The sequence below is a fragment of the Delphinus delphis genome, chromosome 20 (genome assembly GCF_949987515.2).
Source record: "Delphinus delphis chromosome 20, mDelDel1.2, whole genome shotgun sequence".
NCBI lineage: Eukaryota > Metazoa > Chordata > Mammalia > Artiodactyla > Delphinidae > Delphinus > Delphinus delphis.
Window position 1 is genome coordinate 2293614 of NC_082702.1, and position 20478 is coordinate 2314091.

General features: G+C 41.4%; 2 pseudogenes; one reads left to right on the forward strand and one right to left on the reverse strand.

Annotated features, from left to right (window-relative positions):
- Positions 1-261: 261 nt before the first annotated feature.
- On the reverse strand, positions 262-1231 carry LOC132416943 (olfactory receptor 5AR1-like; annotated as a pseudogene).
- A 656-nt stretch (positions 1232-1887) lies between these two features.
- On the forward strand, positions 1888-2915 carry LOC132416944 (olfactory receptor 6Z7-like; annotated as a pseudogene).
- Positions 2916-20478: the final 17563 nt, after the last annotated feature.

Here is a 20478-nt window from a genome sequence, read left to right on the forward strand (position 1 = left end):
ACTGTTTTTTAAATTTTTCTCTCCCTCTTTCTACCTTCCCCTGTGTATGTACAGTACCATTTGCCTAAATTAAATGCACCTTGGGCACGTCTCCATTTTATCCAGCTGCCTACTGGGGCTTCCTGCATGAATCAGCATCAACGTTGTTGTCAACTTTTTGGGCCACCCAGTGTGTTCCTGGTGGTCTCTGGAGACATTAACACCTCCACTATGACCACAAGGAAAATCCTGTGAGGCTGGATTTCTGGGTCACTCCATGTCTTAAGGTGGCACCTGAAGATACAGCTTCCGCAGGGATCCCTTCATGTCCTTGTTCTTCAGGCTGTAGATAAGCGGATTTAGGGTGGGCATGAGGATGCAGTAGAAGACGGCAGCTAGGCGCCCTTGCTGAGGGGAATATCGCGCGGTGGGCTGCATGTAGGCAGAGCTGCCAGTGCCGTAAAACAGGAGGATGGTGGCCAGGTGGGAGGAACACCTGGAGAAGGCCTTCCAGGGGCTGGCTGCTGAGCGGATCTGAACCACCGTGGCCAAGATGCGCACACAGGACAGGACAGTGAGGCTAAAGCAGCTGATGATGACGCAACCGCTGGCTGCAAATCCCGCAGTGTCGTGGACAGCTGTGTTGGCACAGGCTAGGCGCAGGAGTGGCGGGATGTCGCAGAAGTGGTCAATCACGTTGGGGCCGCAGAAGAGCAGGGAGAAGGTGTTGGTTAGGGGAGGGCAGAGAAGAGGAGCCCACTGCCCCAGGCCGCCGCCACGGAGACACAGGTCCAGGGCCTCATGGCTGCCCCGTACACCAGGGGCCTGTAGGTGGCCAGACAATGGTCAAGCCATGGAGGTGATGAGAAAACACTCTGCAGACTCCAGGCAGACAAAGGCAGAGTTGGAACATGTACACATGGAGGGAAATCTGCCCCGAGCCCAGCAGGGTGGCCACCAGGGCCCGGGGCAGGGTGGTGGACACGGAGCAGATATCCACCAAGGAGAGGTGTTTGAGGAAGGAGTACATGGGCGTGTGCAGGCGGGCGTCCAGCGTCACGACGGCGACGATGGAGATGTTCCCCAGAAACGCGGCCGGGTAAACCAGAAGGAAGGCAGCAGCGCTGAGCAGCTGTATCTCAGGGACCGCTGAGAAACCCGGAGGAAGAAAACGGGCACTGCCTTGAGATTGGTCATGCTGTGTCTTCGGAAAAGCTCGCGAATGGCAGGGGATGCTCAAAAAGCAGTGCATGGGGCTTCCCTGGTGGCGCAGTGGTTAAGAATCAGCCTGCCAATGCAGGGGACTGGTTTGAGCCCTGGTCTGGGAAGATCCCACATGCTACAGAGCAATGAAGCCCGTGTGCCACAACTACTGAGCCTGTGCTCTAGAGCCTGTGAGCCACAACTACTGAAGCCCATGCGCCTACAGCTGGTGCTCCACAACAAGAGAAGCCACCGCAAAGAGAAACCACCGCAAAGAGAAGCCCATGAACCACAACGAAGATCCAACACAGCCAAAAATAAATAAATTTATTTTTTTTAAAAAAAGTAAAGGAATAATCATGACTCTCTTTATAAAGCACTTTCTCATCTGTTGCTATGTTTAATATCCATAAGGACTAAGGACCTCCTGGGGATAGATTTCACCTCCATTTTACAGATAAGATAATGGAGGCTCACAAAGGTTGAGTATCTTGTCAATGATCAGAGATGTAGTAAATAGTGTTAAATTTTCCGTTTCCGGTTTTGCAATTTCCCAATTGCTCCTTGCTGGCGCTCAGAGCAAGAGTCAACCTACAGCAAAGTAGCATTGGCTCTAGGGGCCCTAACTGTATATGCTCTCCCCCTTTGATCAATTTATTTCTGCATGGATCATGGTCTCTACAAAGCTGTTTCTTTCTTACATAGATGGAGAGGTCTCTGGACTTGGGCAGTATGTCCAGAGTGCAAAAGTTTATCCTACTGGGTTTATCTGCCAGGCAAGGCATAAGGATTGTGCTTCCTGACTCTCTACCTGCTCACCCTCCTGGAGAAAACGCGCATCATTTTCCTTGTCTGCAGTCATGGTGAGCTCTGAAAGCCCATGTACTTCTTCCTGGGCAACCTGAGCTGCCTGGAGATGTGCTACATGTCAGTGACCATGCCCAGTTTGCTCATGGGGCTGAGGTCCGGTGCATGCCATGTGCCCTTCACAGCCTGCATAATTCAGCTTTTTTTATTCATATCTCTCATTGGCACCAAGTGCACCCTCCTGGCCTCCATGGCCTATGACCACTATGTGGCCATCTGCCACCCACTACCCTACCTGCTGCTCATGAGGCCCCAGATATGCCTGGGTTTAGCTTTGTCCTCATGGCTTTGTGGGTTGTTGGTCTCGGTGGTCAAGCTATCATGCATCGCCAGCCTGTCCTCCTGTGGCCCCAATGTCCTCAACCAATTTTTCTGTGATGTCTCCCCTCTGCTCAACCTGTCCTGCACCCACGTGACCCTGACGGAGCTGGTCGACTTCATCTCTGCCATCGTCATCTGCAGGATTCTGCTAGTTGCTCTGCCCTCATATGTGGCCATCAGGAGGGCTGTGCTCCAAATGTCTTCGGCTGCTGCCGGCAGCAACCCCTCCACCTGCGCCCCCAACCTGACTGTGGTGGACATCTTCTGCTCAGTGGTTCTCTTCACGTATTCCCGCCCCAGCCGTGTCGAACCCACTGCACTGACCTCAACAAGTTGCTGTCTGTCATCTACACGGTGGCCATGCCCATGTGCTGCCTGATCTAGTCTACTGCCTGCGGAACAAGGAGGTCCACGCAGCGCTGCGGACATTTCCTGCTCCTGATTTTAACACTTTCGTGGCCAAAACACGTGCACAACTTTCAAAGGCAAATAGAAATCCGGAGGAAAATATTTACAACATAACGTATAAAGACTTCTTTAAATAAAGGAGAAAAATATGAAGACCCTCACCAAGAGAAAAACCAAAAGGAAAATGGTCATGAACATCAAGCCTATTAAAGGAAACATGTAAGTGGCTGATAGCCTACAAAAAAGATGTGCACGCCCTCTAGTAATCCAAGAAATGGAAATTTACTCCTTGCCCACTGTAAAAAAAAGTATAATACAAAATTGAAGCACAAGAATTTTTATCACAACACTGTGAAATTTGGAATAAACATTATTTTATTGGAAATTTTTACAAACAACTCCAATGTCCACCAACGTGAAATCATTTAAATATGTTACATTATATACATAGTGTGAAATAACAGGCATTCATTAAAGAGATTAAACCAGACTTGCAGGTACTGCCATGGGGAGACAGTAAGTTGTTTAGTTAAAAATGAAAGAAGCAGTATAAGAGTATGTCAAAGATTTGTAAAACAATAATAATAGATTAATTGCAGTAGTTATTTATGTTAATAACTAATAACCTAGAAAAGAATCTGAAAATATATATATCAAAGAGTTATTAGCTATGTTTTTAGGCATGAGACCACAGGGGACTCATATTTTCTATTTTATACATTTGAATTTTTTGCAATAAACTTGTATTACTTTTATAATTGAATAAATATGCATTTTATAAGAGAAAACAGAAATTCAAAGAAAGACCTTCTATAGAATGACTTACTACCATACTAGCATATTTTTCATTTTTATTTTAAGTAATAAAAATTCGTGTTGGGGGACTTCCCTGGCGGTTCAGTGGTTAAGACTCCGTGCTTCCGCTGAAGGGGGCACAAGTTCCATCCCTGGTCGGGGAACTAAGATCCCACATGCAGAGTGGTGCGGCCAAAAAGAAAAAAAATAAAATCGTGTTGACAGTGCCTCAAGGGAAATGAACATGTTCTAGTGTGTTTTGTGAGAGTATATGTTGGTACGTTTTAGAAGGGCAGTTTGCTAATAAATACAAAAAGCCTCGAGAATCTGAATGGCCTTGCATTCATCCATTCAACTTTGGGAATTTATCCTGGAGAAGAAAGTAAAAGATATGGGCAAAAGTTGACCTACAATGATACCCATTCCAAACTATTTGCACAAAGACATATAACCCAATAGTTCATCCAAAAAAAGGCAATAGAAATGGCCAATAAACTGCGGAATAATATTCAATCTCCACCACAACTAAAGAAATGAAACTCAAAGTAATAAGATGCTCCCCCCTGGTAGTGGAGCATCTTTTAATTTGCTCAGAGCAAATTAAACCAAAAAAAATTCTTTGAGAGAACCCAGTGTTGGTTGGATGTGGGGCAATGTACCCTCTAAGACTACTGTGGGAATGCAGATTGAGGCAGTGTTTTTGGAAAACAATTGGCCAATATTTATCAAATTTTAAATTCACAATCACTTTGACACAGCTATTACCATTTTATCTTCATCTTCACTGATGTTTCCAGCTCTCTACCTTCCAGGCTCTTTATGCATGGGTGGGATCATGTGAGTGGTACTGGCCAATGAGTAATATGTCACTTCTAGACCAAATCATTTAATTCCTGGTGTGAGACCCTCCAGATCTCTCTTTTCTGTTTGGCATGGTGGCAAGCAAAGTTCAAGACTGGCCTTTTCCACCTGAATTCTGACCATGATTAGCAGAACACCCTTTAAAATGGTCATAAAAATTCTCTATATGCAAATCTCACAGATACATTGCTAAGTGACAAAAGCAGGATGCCAAATATGATCTGGGAAACGGAAGAGCTTGGTTCCAATTGTTTGGAAAAATTTGTGCCACCAGAAATTTTCATGTTTCCTCTTTCCTCAGAAATACTCCTCTTTTCAAAGCTCCACCTGGCCAGGTGTGGGAGCACTTTGAGTCTGTGCTCTTTGCCCATGGTTCTTCTCATCCCCAGGTTGCCATCCTTCCCAAGCCCTGAACCAATAATTGTGGTTGTTGGCCTGTGGGGGGGGGGGGGGGAGGTTGCAATGCTCTAGTTGGCCAGCAAGTGTTACATGCCTTCCCCTAGACCCAAGAGCCGCTGTGGCCAGTTCACTCAAGACATAAGGGCAGAGCGTGGGGTAGCGTTTCTCCCCCAGTGGAGTATGTGACTAAAAGGACACCTCTTTAGGTGATAATAGAGTCAAGAAAATATCAGATTCTACTGCAGCTACAATTCCATGAGGGAGATGCATCCTAGAACAGGGAAAGGGGCAGAAGACAGAGATTACAGTGATTTTTTAATATTGAAAAATAATCTTATTATAAAAGCAATACATGCTTGCCACATACACAAAAATTTTTTGACAAAATACAATGAAGTGAAAATGAAAGCAAAGCCTTCCCAAGGTCTGCCACACACTGGCAATCGCCATTAGCATTTCATAGTGTTGATTTTCAAATTCTTTCCAATATACATACATACACTCATTGCATTACAAAATCAAAATGTAATTACACTGTCCATACTGTTTCCTAACCTGAATTTTCCACATCACGATATACAATCGACATCTTTCATGGAAGTAAATATACTTACAAAATTTGTTTTTCATGGCATTGTAGGATTCCATGTGTAGCTGTGCCTCAGTTTAATGACCCCTCTATTGTTGAATAGAGGTTTCTCCCAACAGCTCTCCATTAGAGGCACAAAATGCTGGGACTTCCCTGGCGGTCCAGTGGTTAAGACTCTGCGCTTCCACTGCAGGGGGCACGGGTTCCATCAGGGAACTAAGATCCCACATGCCGTGTGGCATGGCCAAAAATTTTAAAAAAAAAACGAGAGAAAAGAAAAAGAAGCACAAAATGCTATGAATATTCTCGCAATTACATTGTTGCAAGCATCCTAAGTTATTTTCTTGGCAAAAAATCCTTAAAATGATACATTGTCAAAGGCCATGAACATTCAGATCTTAATGCATATTGACAAATTGCCCTCCAGAAACATTATACCAATTTCAGATAATAACTTTCATGATTGCTGAAATTTGGGAAAAAATTCAATTCCTTGAATTTTGGGGTGTGCATCCCCATATGCAAACATCTGTAGCTAGGTCTAGAATTTTTGTCTTTACATTTTTTAATTTAGAATTTTATTTAGAATTTTACTCTAAATTTTTACATTTTTATTTATATCAGGCCTCCATGTCAATATACAGAGATACAACAAATTTTTTAAAATTGCTTCATTAGGTTTCACAATATGGGGGCAACATAACCTATTCAGTCATTATGTTATTGGTGAATATTCACATTCTTTCCAGTTTGGGCCACTTAAAACAATGCTACAATAAACATCCTTGTACATTTATTTTTACAGATCAGTGCTTTAATATTCCTGTGAGATATCTGCAAACGTGGCGATTCTGGGTCAAAGTGTAGCCAGAACAATTCAAATTTTATTTATTTATTTAATTTATTTATTTTTGGCTGCGTTGGGTCTTTGTTGCTGCGTGCAGGCTTTCTCTAGTTGCTGCAAGCGGGGGCTACTCTTCATTGCGGTGCGTGGGCTTCTCATCGTGGTGGTTTCTCTTGTTTCGGAGCACGGGCTCTAGCCGCGCGGGCGTCAGTAGCTGCAAGCATGCAGGCTCAGCATTTGCAGCATACAGGCCCTAGAGCGTGCAGGCTTCAGTGGTTGTGGCACACAGGCTCAGTAGTTGTGGAGCTAGTTGCTCTGCAGCATGTGGGATATTCCCGGACCAGGGATCGAACCCGTGTCCCCTGCATTGGCAGGCGGATTCATACCCATTGCACCACCAGGGAAATCCCCACAATTCAAATTTTTAATAGATGATACCAGGTTGTTCTCCAAGAAGGTTTTAACAATTTATGCCACCACCAGCAATGTATGAGAGAGAGAGTGCCCACTTTTTTAAAACCACTTCAGTTCTAGGTGTTAACAATCATTTGAATTTTTCCTGATCTGGTACAGTGATGGTACAACATTGTAACTAGCATCTTTCCTGAATATCAAGGAGACTTATTAGATTCATTGCTCATTTGCATCATCTCATCTATAAATTGCCATTTCTAAGTGCCCTCCTTACCCTGACATACATATATTTTTAAAGTAGGGTATTGAACACTTTGAAAACAGTTTGACAGTTCTTTTTTTTTTAACATCTTTATTGGAGTATAATTGCTTTACAATGGTGTGTTAGTTTCTGCTTTATAACAAAGTGAATCAGTTATACATATACATATCTTCCCATATCTCTTCCCTCTTGCATCTCTCTCCCTACCACCCTCCCTATCCCACACCTCTAGGTGGTCACAAAGCACCGAGCTGATCTCCCTGTGCTATGGGGCTGCCTCCCACTAGCTATCTATTTTACGTTTGGTAGTGTATATATGTCCATGCCACTCCCTCACTTTGTCACAGCTTACCCTTCCCCCTCCCCATATCCTCAAGTCCATTCTCTAGTAGGTCTGTGTCTTTATTCCCGTCTTACCCCTAGGTTCTTCATGACATTTTTTTTCGTATATTCCATATATATATGTGTTAGCACACGGTATTTGTCTTTCTCTTTCTGACTTACTTCACTCTGTATGACAGACTCTAGGTCCATCCACCTCACTACAAATAACTCAATTTCGATAGAAAGCCCAGAGATAAACCCACGCACATATGGTCACCTTATCTTTGATAAAGGAGGTAGGAATGTACAGTGGAGAAAGGACAGCCTCTTCAATAAGTGGTGCTGGGAAAACTGGACAGGTACATGTAAAAGTATGAAATTAGATCACTCCCTAACACCATACACAAAAATAAGCTCAAAATGGATTAAAGACCTAAATGTAAGGCCAGACACTATAAAACTCTTAGAGGAAAACATAGGCACAACACTCTGTGACATAAATCACAGCAAGATCCTTTTTGACCCACCTCCTAGAGAAATGGAAATAAAAACAAAAATAAACAAATGGGACCTAATGAAACTTAAAAGCTTTTGCACAGCAAAGGAAACCATAAACAAGACCAAAAGACAACCCTCAGAATGGGAGAAAATATTTGCAAATGAAGCAACTGACAAAGGATTAATCTCCAAAATTTACAAGCAGCTCATACAGCTCAATAACAAAAAAACAAACAACCCAATTCAAAAATGGGCAGAAGACCTAAATAGACATTTCTCCAAAAAAGATATAGAGATTGCCAACAAACACATGAAAGAATGCTCAACATCATTAATCATTAGAGAAATGCAAATCAAAATGCCAATGAGATATCATCTCACACCGGTCAGAATGGCCATCATCAAAAAATCTAGAAACAATAAATGCTGGATAGGGTGTGGAGAAAAGGGAACCCTCTTGCACTGCTGGTGGGAATGTGAATTGGCACAGCCACTATGGAGAACAGTATGGAGGTTCCTTAAAAAACTACAAATAGAACTACCATATGACCCAGCAATCCCACTACTGGGCATATACCCTGAGAAAAGCATAATTCACAAAGAGTCATGTACCACAATGTTCATTGCAGCTCTATTTACAATAGCCAGGAGATGGAAGCAACCTAAGTGTCCATCATCGGAGGAATGGATAAAGAAGATGTGGCACATATATACAATGGAATATTACTCAGCCATAAAAAGAAACGAAATTGAGTTATTTGTAGTGAGGTGGATGGACCTAGAGTCTGTCATACAGAGTGAAATAAGTCAGAAAGAGAAAGACAAATACTGTATGCTAACACATATATATGGAATCTAAGAAAAAATAATGTCATGAAGAACCTAGGGGTAAGACAGGAATAAAGACACAGACCTACTAGAGAATTGACTTGAGGATATGGGAAGGGGGAAGGGTAAGCTGTGACAAAGTGAGAGAGTGGCATGGACATATATACAGTACCAAACATAAAATAGATAGCTAGTGGGAGGCAGCCGCATGGCAGAGGGAGAACAGCTCGGTGCTTTGTACCACCTAGAAGTGTGGGATAGGGAGGGTGGTAGGGAGAGAGATGCAAGAGGGAAGAGATATGGGAAGATATGTATATGTATAACTGATTCACTTTGTTATAAAGCAGAAACTAACACACCATTGTAAAGCAATTATACTCCAATAAAGATGTTAAAAAGTGATTTCTCCTGGAGTATTCTACCTGATACAAGTGGAAGACTTATAATTAGTCTAAGTTTCAAATAAAAGCACATCTATACTAAAAAAAAAAAAAAGGGTACACACAACTCTATATAAAATAGATAAGCAACAAGGATTTACTGGATAGCACAGGAAACTGCATTCAATATCTTGCAATAACCTATAATGGAAAATAATCTGAAAACATATGTGTATAACTGAATCACTTTGCTGTACCCCAAAATTAACACAATAATGTAAATCAACTATACTTCAATTTTTAAAACTTTTAAAAATTATCATGCTGTATACCTTAAATATATACAATTTTCACTTAAAAATTAAATGACATTAAAAAGAAGAATTAAAGAGGACCTACATTAATGGGCGCATGTTATAAACTTGAGTAGTCAGTAATTTTCACTTTTCATTTTTACCTATATTAGTCTCTACATTTTGTGTCATCCCAGTCAAAATCCCACAAGGGTATGTGTGTGCATGTGTAAGTGTGTGTATGTGTGAAACTAAGCAAACTGAATCCTAAAATTTATATGCGAAGGTAAAGGACCAACTCTAGTAGAAAACAATGCTTGTCTCAAAGCTACAGAAAGTAACAATAAGGAAATCTGACCAGTGAGCTAGCAAAGAGAGCAAAGAACTGAGCCAACACACAAATGTTTATTTAATTGATAAGAAAAAATGGCATTGCAGAGAAGTGAAGAAAGTAAAGGCATTTCAATAAACGGCCTTAGCCCAATTCACCACTACTAAGAGAACATGAGGGGACTTCCCTGGTGACGCAGTGGTTAAGAATCCGCCTGCCAATGCAAGGGACATGGGTTCAAGCCCTGGTCCGGGAAGATCCCACATGCCTCGGAGCAACTAAGCCCGTGTGCCACAACTACTGAGCCCACATGCCACAACTACTGAAGCCCTCGTGCCTAGAGCCCGTGCTCTGCAACGAGAAGCCACGGCAATGAGAAGCCCGCGCACCGCAACGAAGTGTAGCCCCCGCTCTCCTCAACCAGAGAAAAGCCTGCGCGCAGCAACAAAGACCCAAGGTAGCCAAAAATAAATAAATAAACAAATTTAAATTAAAAAAAAAAGAGAGAGAGAATGTGAAATTTTCTCAAGCTCAAACTCTTCTTAAAACTATGTGCCCTCTATAATATACATATATCGAAACTAACACAACGTTGTAAATCAACTATACTCCAGTAAAATTTTTTTAAAAAGGTAAAAGACCAAAAAAAATATGTTCTAAAGGAAGAAGGAAAAGTAAATTCAAAATCAATAAAACTCTTAGAAGATGGTAGGAGGCACATTGCTTTGGGGTCTGTTTAGACTTGGAAACAAGCGCAACTGGTTTAATTATATAAAAACTAAGCACTCTATCACACACACACAGTGAAAGGACTGAAAAGTCAAGCTATAGTGTGGGAAATTGTTTGCAACACATATCTTTGAAAAAGAGCTCATATCTTGAACACAGAAATAACGTCTCTAAAGCAAAAAGAGGGAATTGCCTGGTTGTCCAGTGGTTAGGAGTCTGTGCTTTCACTGCTGGGAGCCCGGGTTCGATCCCTGTTTGGGGAACTAAGATCCCACAAGCCGCAGGGTGAAGCAAAAAAAAAAAAAAAAAAAGAAAAAGAGAGGAAAATACTTCAGAAGAAAACAGTGGGGAAGAAACTTAAACTAGCCCATCAGAAAGAAGAATATTGAACTGCCATTCAATAGATGAAAAAATACACAAACTCGTTAGCAATCAGGAAAATGCAAAAGAAAAACATAATGAGATACAACTACAACCAACACCAAACCGTGCTTACTGCCAAGTTTTGGAATGGGAAATAGATGGAAATACTCATTCACTACTGCTGGGGGTGTAAATCGGTCGACTGTGGCAATAAAATTGGCAGTATCTACTAAAGGTTAATGCACACAAATTTATGACAAAGCAGTTCCCCTCCTACATGTGTATTTAGGGGTAATGCATGGACTTGAACACCCAGACACGTACAAGAATATTTATAGCAGCGTCAAACCAGAAGCCACACAAATGTCCATTAACACCAAAATATGAGAAAAATTTAACCAAAAACAAAGGCAATGAGAAAAAAAAATAAAAGAAAAAATAAAATAAATTAAAAATGTCACCTTCCTGAGATAAAATTTCATTGTAAAAAGATGGTAAATGATGGGGGGAAAAAAGCAATGAAAATGACCAAATAACACCTACATGCAACAACATAGTTAAATCTCACAAATGTGTTGAACGAGATATACAGAAACATATAGTGTACGAAGCCACGTATATGAAGTCCAACAGCAGCTAAAACAAAATTATACTGTTAGACACCAGTATTGTACTCATGTCTGGGGGGAAGCAAGAGGGTAGTGAGGAAAGGAATCAAGAAAAAGTCTTTGAACATAAGAAAGTGTATGATTTTACTAGACAAGGGTACGGTTATATGTAAAATATTATTCGTTGCATTGTAAAATCTTGTCCTGTGTACTTTTTCTACATGCGTTATTTTTCACACACACAAACATTTTTTTTAATTAAAAAAAAAAAAAAAAAAGCCTGTTTACTTTCCTACGATTCAAGGGCGCCATCTAGCGACCTCACAGGCACTTCATGAACTCAAAAGCATTCCCTAAAATTGAAACAAAATAACCGAGATACTTTTGTTACTTCGTATTTTTAAGGGTTTTTTAATATGACTTTTTCCCCAAATTATGATAATCATGCACACGGCCTTGGAAGTCTGTAGGGCTTTGGATATACAGCACAATGTTCTGTGGGATTCCTGCAGCCCTGGCGTGGACGTGGCTTGGGGGTGGAGTGTAGGCTGGGTTTCACATCCCCACATCACCTCGGACGGTGCCTACCGGCAGCGTGAAATATGCACACCGTGCCCAGCAGCCCTGACTGTCAGCGAGGTCCTCGGAGCATCTGCCCCCGATAGATGAGAACGCTGGGCTCAGAGACGGGAGGGTTCCTGGATGTCTGGTCCTGAGCCCCTGTTTCCCACATCAGCCCCCCATCCTGCCCCCGAACATCCAAGGAAAGGTAAAGTGGGCCACCTCCAGTAATACCTGCTACACACCTGCTTTTTCTGTCCTCAGACATCGACCCTCTCATCTTCATTGTCACTGGATTCCTGTTTCCCTGATAAAAGTAACAACAAGAAAAGAATATTTTAATAATTTCATAGGAAATCAGGAAGAGTTGTTATCTTTTCTCTTTGGATCTTTTCAATTCCCAGTGAGAAATATACACCAGCAGAAATCCAGAAACTTAGCTCCATTCTTTGTGCCATCGTCCTAAGAGTTTACGTTCTGATGGGGGAACATGCAGTAATGCAATAAGCAGACAAGAGGAGCATCAAGTTTGTGATGGAAACAAGGCAGAGGTATGCACGGAGGGCCTCTGGAGATGACAGTCAGGGTGGACTTCCCTGAGGAGGTGATCTCTGGCCAGAACCCTGAATGGAGACAGAAAAGAACCACATAAGGGCTCAGGGGAGGAGGGGCGGGAGTAACAGCAGGTGCAGAGGTCCTGAGGTTGGTTCTTTGAAGAGGCAGAGAAGCCGTTGTGGCTGAAGCCCAGTGACCAAGGGGGAGATAAAGTCAGCAGGGCCTGGCCGGCCACAGAAGAATTTGAGATTTATTCTGAGCAAAGAAGCCCCTGTGGGGTTTAATCTGACTCGTACCTTAACTTCATTTCCTCCGAACATTTCTTCTGTCTGCTGAGTGGAGACTTGAATGGGACTGAAGGGGAGTGGAGCGGACAGGAGACAAGGGAAGGGGGTATTGGGGATTCAGGTGAGACACCTGAATGAGACACCTGGATGGGGTAATTGGGAAGGTGGAAAACATCAAGAACATTGGCCGCTTCTAATTCTGCCTCAGACGTCTGTGCAGGGAGATTACAGATAGTGTAAAGAGAATTTGGTCTGTGGGACCTCGGGCAGCAGCAGCCACCCCGGGAATCATGGAGTTGGGGTCCCTGGGGAGATGTCTGCTGGGAAGTTCACCTCAAACCTCTCACCCCAGTTGCGGGGGAAGGGTTAGGAATTCCTAACACGAGCTGCAGGGGAGGGGATGGACCTAACTACCCCCCCACCACGCCCCGCAACAAATCACTGTGTGTGTTCTTTCTCTCAATTCCTGAATTCCTTTCTCTAAGTCGAGCTTCCTCCTGCAGGTTACCATGGCAACAAGGACATTCCATCCTCTTAAAGATGTCTTTGATACACGTGTATGATATTCTGGAATATGTGAAATTATAGAGATGACAACCATATTGGTTGTTGACAGGGGTTAGGGGAAGAGACAGGAAGTGACTATAAAAGGGGGAAATGAGGGGCGATTTGGGGGTGGTGGAGTCATTCTGCATCCTGATTTTGGTGGTGCTGGTGGTATTGAATCTATGTGTGTGTTAATACTCATAGAACAATACAGCAAATAAAGTCAACATTTTTAGAAAGTGTTGGTTCAATACTGGCAGCCATTAAAAAAATATGTTGCAGAAAAAGTCTTAATGACAAAAAAAAATGGTTCTTGGTATGTGTAGTTAAGTGGGAAAAAAAGCAAGATTACCAAATGCTATACAGTGTATAATCTCTTTTTTTTAAACATCTTTATTGGAGTATAATTGCTTTACAATGGTGTGTTAGTTTCTGCTATATAACAAAGTGAATCAGCTATATATATACATACCCCCATATATCCTCCCTCTTGCGTCTCCCTCCCACCCTCCCTATCCCATCCCTCTAGGTGGTCACAAAGCACCGAGCTGATCTCCCTGTGCTATGCAGCTTCTTCCCACTAGCTATCTATTTTACATTTGGTAGTGTATATATAGGTCCATGCCACTCTCTCACTTCGTCCCAGCTTACCCTTCCCCCTCCCCGTGTCCTCAAGTCCATTCTCTACTCCTGCGTCTTTATTCCTGTCCTGCCCCTAGGTTCTTCAGAACCATTTTTTTTCTTTTTAGATTCTATATATATGTGTTAGCATACGGTATCTCTTTTTCTCTTTCTGACTTACTTCACTCTGTATGACAGACTCTAGGTCCATCCACCTCACTACAAAAAAACTCTATTTCATTTCTTTTTATGGCTTAGTAATATTCCATTGTATATATGTGCCACATCTTCTTTATCCAGTCATCTGTCGATGGACACTTGGGTTGCTTCCATGTCCTGGCTATTGTAAATAGAGCTGCAATGAACATTGTGGTACATGACTCTTTTTGAGTTATGTTTTTCTCAGGGTATATGCCCACTAGTGGGATTGCTGGGTCGTATGGTAGTTCTATTTGTAGTTTTTTAAGGAACCTCCATACTGTTCTTCATAGTGGCTGTATCAATTTACATTCCCACCAACAGTGCAAGAGTGTTCCTTTTCTCCACACCCTCTCCAGCATTTATTGTTCATAGATTTTTGATGATGGCCATTCTGACCAGTGTGAGGTGACACCTCATTTTAGTTTTTATTTGCATTTCTCTAATGATTAGTGATGTTGAGCATCCTTTCCTGTATTTGTTGGCAATCTGTATATCTTCTTTGGAGAAATGTCTATTTAGGTCTTCTGCCCATTTTTATATTGGGTTGTTTGTTTTTTTGATATTGAGCTCCATGAGCTGCTTGTATATTTTGGAGGTTAATCCTTTGTCAGTTGCTTCGTTTACAAATATTTTCTCCCATCCTAGGGTTGTCTTTTGGTCTTGTTTATGGTTTCCTTTGCTGTGCAAAAGCTTTTAAGTTTCATTAGGTCCCATTTGTTTATTTTTGTTTTTATTTCCATTTCTCTAGGAGGTGAGTCAAAAAGGATCTTGCTGTGATTTATGTCATAGAGTGTTCTGTCTATGTTTTCCTCTAAGAGTTTTATAGTGTCTGGCCTTACATTTAGGTCTTTAAATCATTTTGAGTTTACTTTTGTGTATGGTGTTAGGGATTGTTCTAATTTCATTCTTTTACATGTCACTGTCCAGTTTTCCCAGCACCACTTATTGAAGAGGCTGTCTTTTCTCCATTGTATATTCTTGCCCCCTTTATCAAAAATAAGGTGACCATATGTGTGTGGGTTTACCTCTGGGCTTTCTATCCTGTTCCATTGATCTATGTTTCTGTTTTTGTGCCAGTACCATACTTTCTTGATTACTGTAGCTTTGTAGTATATTCTGAAGTCTGGGATCCTTATTCCTCCAGCTCCATTTTTCTTTCTTTTGGCTATTCAGGGTCTTTTGTGTTTCCATACAAATTGTGAATTTTTTTGTTCTAGTTCTGTGAAAACTGCCATTGGTAGTTTGATAGGGATTGCGTTAAATCTGTAGATTGCTTTGGGTAGTAGAGTCACTTTCACAGTGTTGATTCTTCCAGTCCAGGAACATGGTATGTCTCTCCATCTGTTTGTATCATCTTTAATTTCTTTCATCAGTATCTTATAGTTTTCTGCATACAGGTCTTTTGTCTCCTTAGGTAGGTTTATTCCTAGGTATTTTATTCTTTTTGTTGCAATGGTAAATGTGAGTGTTTCCTTTATTTCTCTTTCAGATTTTTCATCATTAGTGTATAGGAATGCAAGATATTTCTATGCATTAATTTTGTATCATGCTACTTTACCAAATTCGTTGATTAGCCCTAGTAGTTTTCTGGTAGCATCTTTAGGATTCTCTATGTATAGTATCATGTCATCTGCAAACAGTGACATCTTTACTTCTTCTTTTCCAATTTGTATTCCTTTTATTTCTTTTTCTTCTCTGATTGCTGTGACTAAAACTTCCAAAACTATGTTGGATAATAGTCGTGAGAGTGGACAACCTTGTCTTTTTCCTGATCTTAGTGGAAATGGTTTCAGTTTTTCACCATTGAGGATGATGTTGGCTGTGGGTTTGTCATATATGGCCTTTATTATGCTGAGGTAACTTCCCTCTATGCCTACTTTCTGGAGGGTTTTTATCATAAATGGGCGTTGAATTTTGTTGAAAGCTTTTTCTGCATCTATTGAGATGATCATATTGTTTTTATTCTTTAATTTGTTAATATGGGGTATCACATTGATTGATTTGCGTATATTGAAGAATTCTTGCATTCCTGGGATAAACCCCACTTGATCATGGTGTATTATCCTTTTAATGTGCTGTTGGATTCTGTTTGCTAGTATTTTGTTGAGGATTTTTGCATCTATGTTCATCAGTGATATTAGCTTGTAGTTTTCTTTCTTTATGATATCTTTGTCTGGTTTTGGTATCAGGGTGATAGTGGCCTTGTAGAATGAGTTTGGGAGTGTTCCTCCCTCTGCTATATTTTGGAAGAGTTTGAGAAGGATAGGTGTTAGCTCTTCTCTAAATGTTTGATAGAATTCACCTGTGAAGCCATCTGGTCCTGGGCTTTCGTTTGCTGGAAGATTTCTAATGACAGTCTCAACTTCAGTGCTTGTGATTGATCTGTTTATATTTTTTATTTCTTCCTGGTTGAGTCTCAGAAGGTTGTGCTTTTCTAAGAATTTATCCATTTCTTCCAATTTGTCCATTTTATTGGCATATAGTTGCTTGTAGTAATCTCTCATGATCCTTTGTATTTCTGCAGTGTCAGTTGTTAGTTCTCCTTTTCATTTCTTATTCTGTTGATTTGAGTCTTCTCCCTTTTTTTCTTGATGAAGCTGGCTAATGGTTTATCAATTTTGTTTATCTTCTCAAAGAACCAGCTTTTAGTTTTATTGATCTTTACTATTGCTTTCTTCATTTCTTATTCATTTATTTCTGATCTGATCTTTATGATTTCCTTCCTTCTGCTAACTTTGGGGTTTTTTTGTTCTTCTTTCTCTAATTGCTTTAGGTGTAAGGTTAGGTTGTTTATTTGAGTTGTTTCTTGTTTCTTGAGGTAGGATTACATTGCTGTAAACTTCCCTTTTAGAACTGCTTTTGCTGCATCCCATAGTATCACCTATTTTTAAAACTGAGAAAAACCAGATGTTGACAGCAACATCCTTCATCCCAGAGAGAATGTGGAAAGCACATAAATGGTCTTCAGTTGAGGATTCGTTAAATAAATGTAAGGTGTAATTTAGGTACTTGCCACCTTTGGACTTCTTTTACCAATAAGGGATAGAGAGATTCAAGCCATACTTGGGAATACATTTTAGCATGATAATAATTATGCGTGAAAGGGGTTGACCCTGAAAGAAGATGTCTGGAAACAACATCCCTTAAGGAGTAGTTGAAAGATCTTTGCATCTATTTTTTATAGAGGAGAAGTGTGTGCAATTCCACTAGTGTGTGTGACCCCTATATCCGATCGCTTATATTTATGTGTGTGTGTGTGTGTGTTATAGATTACCCAAAAAGTGAAGCTAATTTCCCACCCTTTCTTGCATCCACCTGTCTTGCAACATTTCCATTTTCCCACTCCTTGAATCTGGACTGTACCTGTAGTTTGCTTTGGCCAATAGAATGCTGTGAACATGGAAATGCATCCACGTGGAGCCTGGGACTCAAGTGGTGTTGCAGACTCTGCTCACACTCTTGGAACCCCACCCAGCTGCCATGTGGACAGGCTCGGGCTAGCCTGTTGGAGCAGAAATGAGCCATCGCAGGTGAGGCCACCTTAAATGAGCCAGTCCCCAGTCAGCCTGTAGCTGACCAGTGATGCATGAGTGGGCCCAGAAAGACCAGAAGAACTGCTTAGCTGAACCCAGCCCACGGCTAACGAACTAAACCACAGCTGTTGTTTATAGCCTCTGTATTAGTTGCTAGGGCTGCTGTAACAAAGTACCATGAACTGGGGGGGCTTAGGAAAGAGAAATGTATTGCCTCACGGTTCTGGAGGATGGAATTCTGAAACCAAGATATCAGCAAAGTTGGATCTTGTGGGAAGATCAGTTCCAGGCTTCTCTCCTTCCTTTGTGGATGGCCTGTGTCGCTTTACATCATCTTCCTTCTATGCCTACATGGCTCTGTATCCAAATTTCCCCTTTTTATAAGGACACCAGTCCTATGGGATTAGGACCCACCCTGATGACCTAATTTTAACTTGATTTCCTCTGTAAAGTCCCTACCCCCAAATAACATTCTGAGATACTGAGGGTTAGGACTTCAAAATATCATTGGCGGGAGGGGATGGGAGGGAGACACAATTCAGCTCATAACAGGTAAATATAACTTTATAAAGAAAACTATTTTAAAAATCACATTTATCACTTATATGTGGAATCTTTAAAAAAAAAAATGACACAAATGGGAATTTGCCAGCGGTCCAGTGGTTAGGACTCAGCACTTTCACTGCTGGGGCTCACGTTCAATCCCTGGTCGGGGGACTAAGATCCCACAAGCCACATGGTGACACGGCCAAAAAAAAAAAAAAAAAAAAAAAAACCACAAATGAACTTATTTACAAAACAGGAACAGACTCACAGACATAGAAAACAAACTTATGGTTACCAAAGGGGAAAGGGGAGGAAGGGATAAATTAGGAATTTGGGATTAGCAGATACAAACTACTATGTATAAAATAGACAAACAACAAGGTCCTACTGTATGGCACAGGGAACTATATTCAATACATTGTAATAAACTATAATGGAAAAGAATCTGAAAAAGAATATATATATTCAGTTTTATATATACATATGCAAATATATTTATATATAAATATATGTATATATAACTGAATCACACCAGAAACTAACACAAACTTGTAAGTCAACTATACTTCAATAAAAAATAAAAACAAAAATATTTAAAGGAAAAGAACCTTGAGCTGTTTCCATTGTCCATTCTTTGAGGAAAATGTCCCCTCTCATGATTTCAGCAAGGATGGACAAGTATCCATAAACCCTTAAGAGTGAAGATACTATTGAGTTGGCCAAAAAGTTGGTTCGGTTTTAAGTAAAAATAAAAGACACATTTTTCATTTTTCCCACGAACTTTACTGAAAAATATATTCATTAACTGAACAAACTTTTTGGCCAACCCAATTTATATCACTGGAGTAAAATCACCACTATTTTTCATTCAAGAAAAAATATGTTTTCTTGGTATAAATTGAACTATTTCTGCTTTTCTTTGGTAAAATCATACTTGGTGTTGTTGTCTATCCAAAATTAGGCTCATGTTAGTTAAAAACCACCATGGACTTCTGCTTCTGGCCAACTTAGAGTAACAGGGACCAGATTTTCCCTCCCTTATGAAACAACCATAAAAGGGGCAAAACATAAAACGTCGTGCTTTTTAAGACAGTGCACATCAGGCCACAAAGGACAGTGGGACATAGGAAATGAATGAAGGGAGCCCTACCATTTCCCTGGCTTACTATCTTAAGAGCATTTCTAGGTCACGGTGCAGGGGGAGGAATCCAGGCAGAGCCCTGTAGACCCCCTGAGTTGAAGAGATGGAGCTGAGAATCCAGGAAAACCAACATGGCCTGAGTTCCTAGGAAAGGGTACTGAAGCGAATAGGACCACCCGGAGATCTGCAGAGGGTCCCCCTTGAGCGCTTAGCAGAACCAAGGTTCAAGGCCAGGGAAAGAACTTCCCAAAAGGTTAAGGAAACAGTGTTCAGTACTCACACCAGGCAGGCACACGTAGTATCATAAATGCAGACTATTCCAGCTTTCTTTTTCTTTTTGGCCGCGCGGCATGGCATGCGGGATCTTAGTCCCACCACCAAGGATCAAACCCCGGGGCCCCAGCAGTGAAAGCGCTGAGTCCTAACCACTGGACAGCCAGGAAATTCCCTCTTCCAGCTTTAAAAGATATAAAGCACAGCAGCGATTGCCTCGCACATTCAGGAAGTGTTCTTAGCATGGCCCACAAGAACCTGAATTACCCGGCCTACACTTCAGCTTCATCTCTGGGCCCTGCCTCTGTCTCAGTCAGTTTATTGCCAATAAACTGCTATGTAACAAATCGACCCTCCACTCAGTGGCTTGCTCCTGGCTTACTCCTGTTGAAGCCCGGAACCACTGTATGAGAAGTTCTACTACTCTCGGTCCACTGTGCTGTGAGGAGGCCCAAGTGAGCCACATGGAGGTGTCTGGCCAGCCCCAACACCCACTGCATGGAGAAGAGCCAGGCCCCAGATGTATGGACAAACTGAGCCAACCCAGCCATCCCTGGCTCCCTGGCCACCCCGATAAAGTCCCACTGTGGGGCAGAGATGGAGCCCTCCCTCTGTGCCCTGCTTGAATTGCTACTAATAGAACGTTTTTTCCTAATAACCACAGAATAATGAAATGAGCATAATAAAATGTTTTTCTTCATAATACTTCCACATCATATACTTGAATAGAAAGGTCCTTTCCTGTATTTGAGTAATCCCTGCCTTTTTTTAAAAAGGGGGGGGGAAGCTTTTTAGTAAAAAAAACCCAAAAAACCTTCAGCCTTCTGAGCTCCCTACATGGTTTATGAGGAAAGTGTAAGAGGCGTTTTTTATTTTTATTTTAAAAAATTAATTAATTAATTTTTGGCTGTGCTGGGT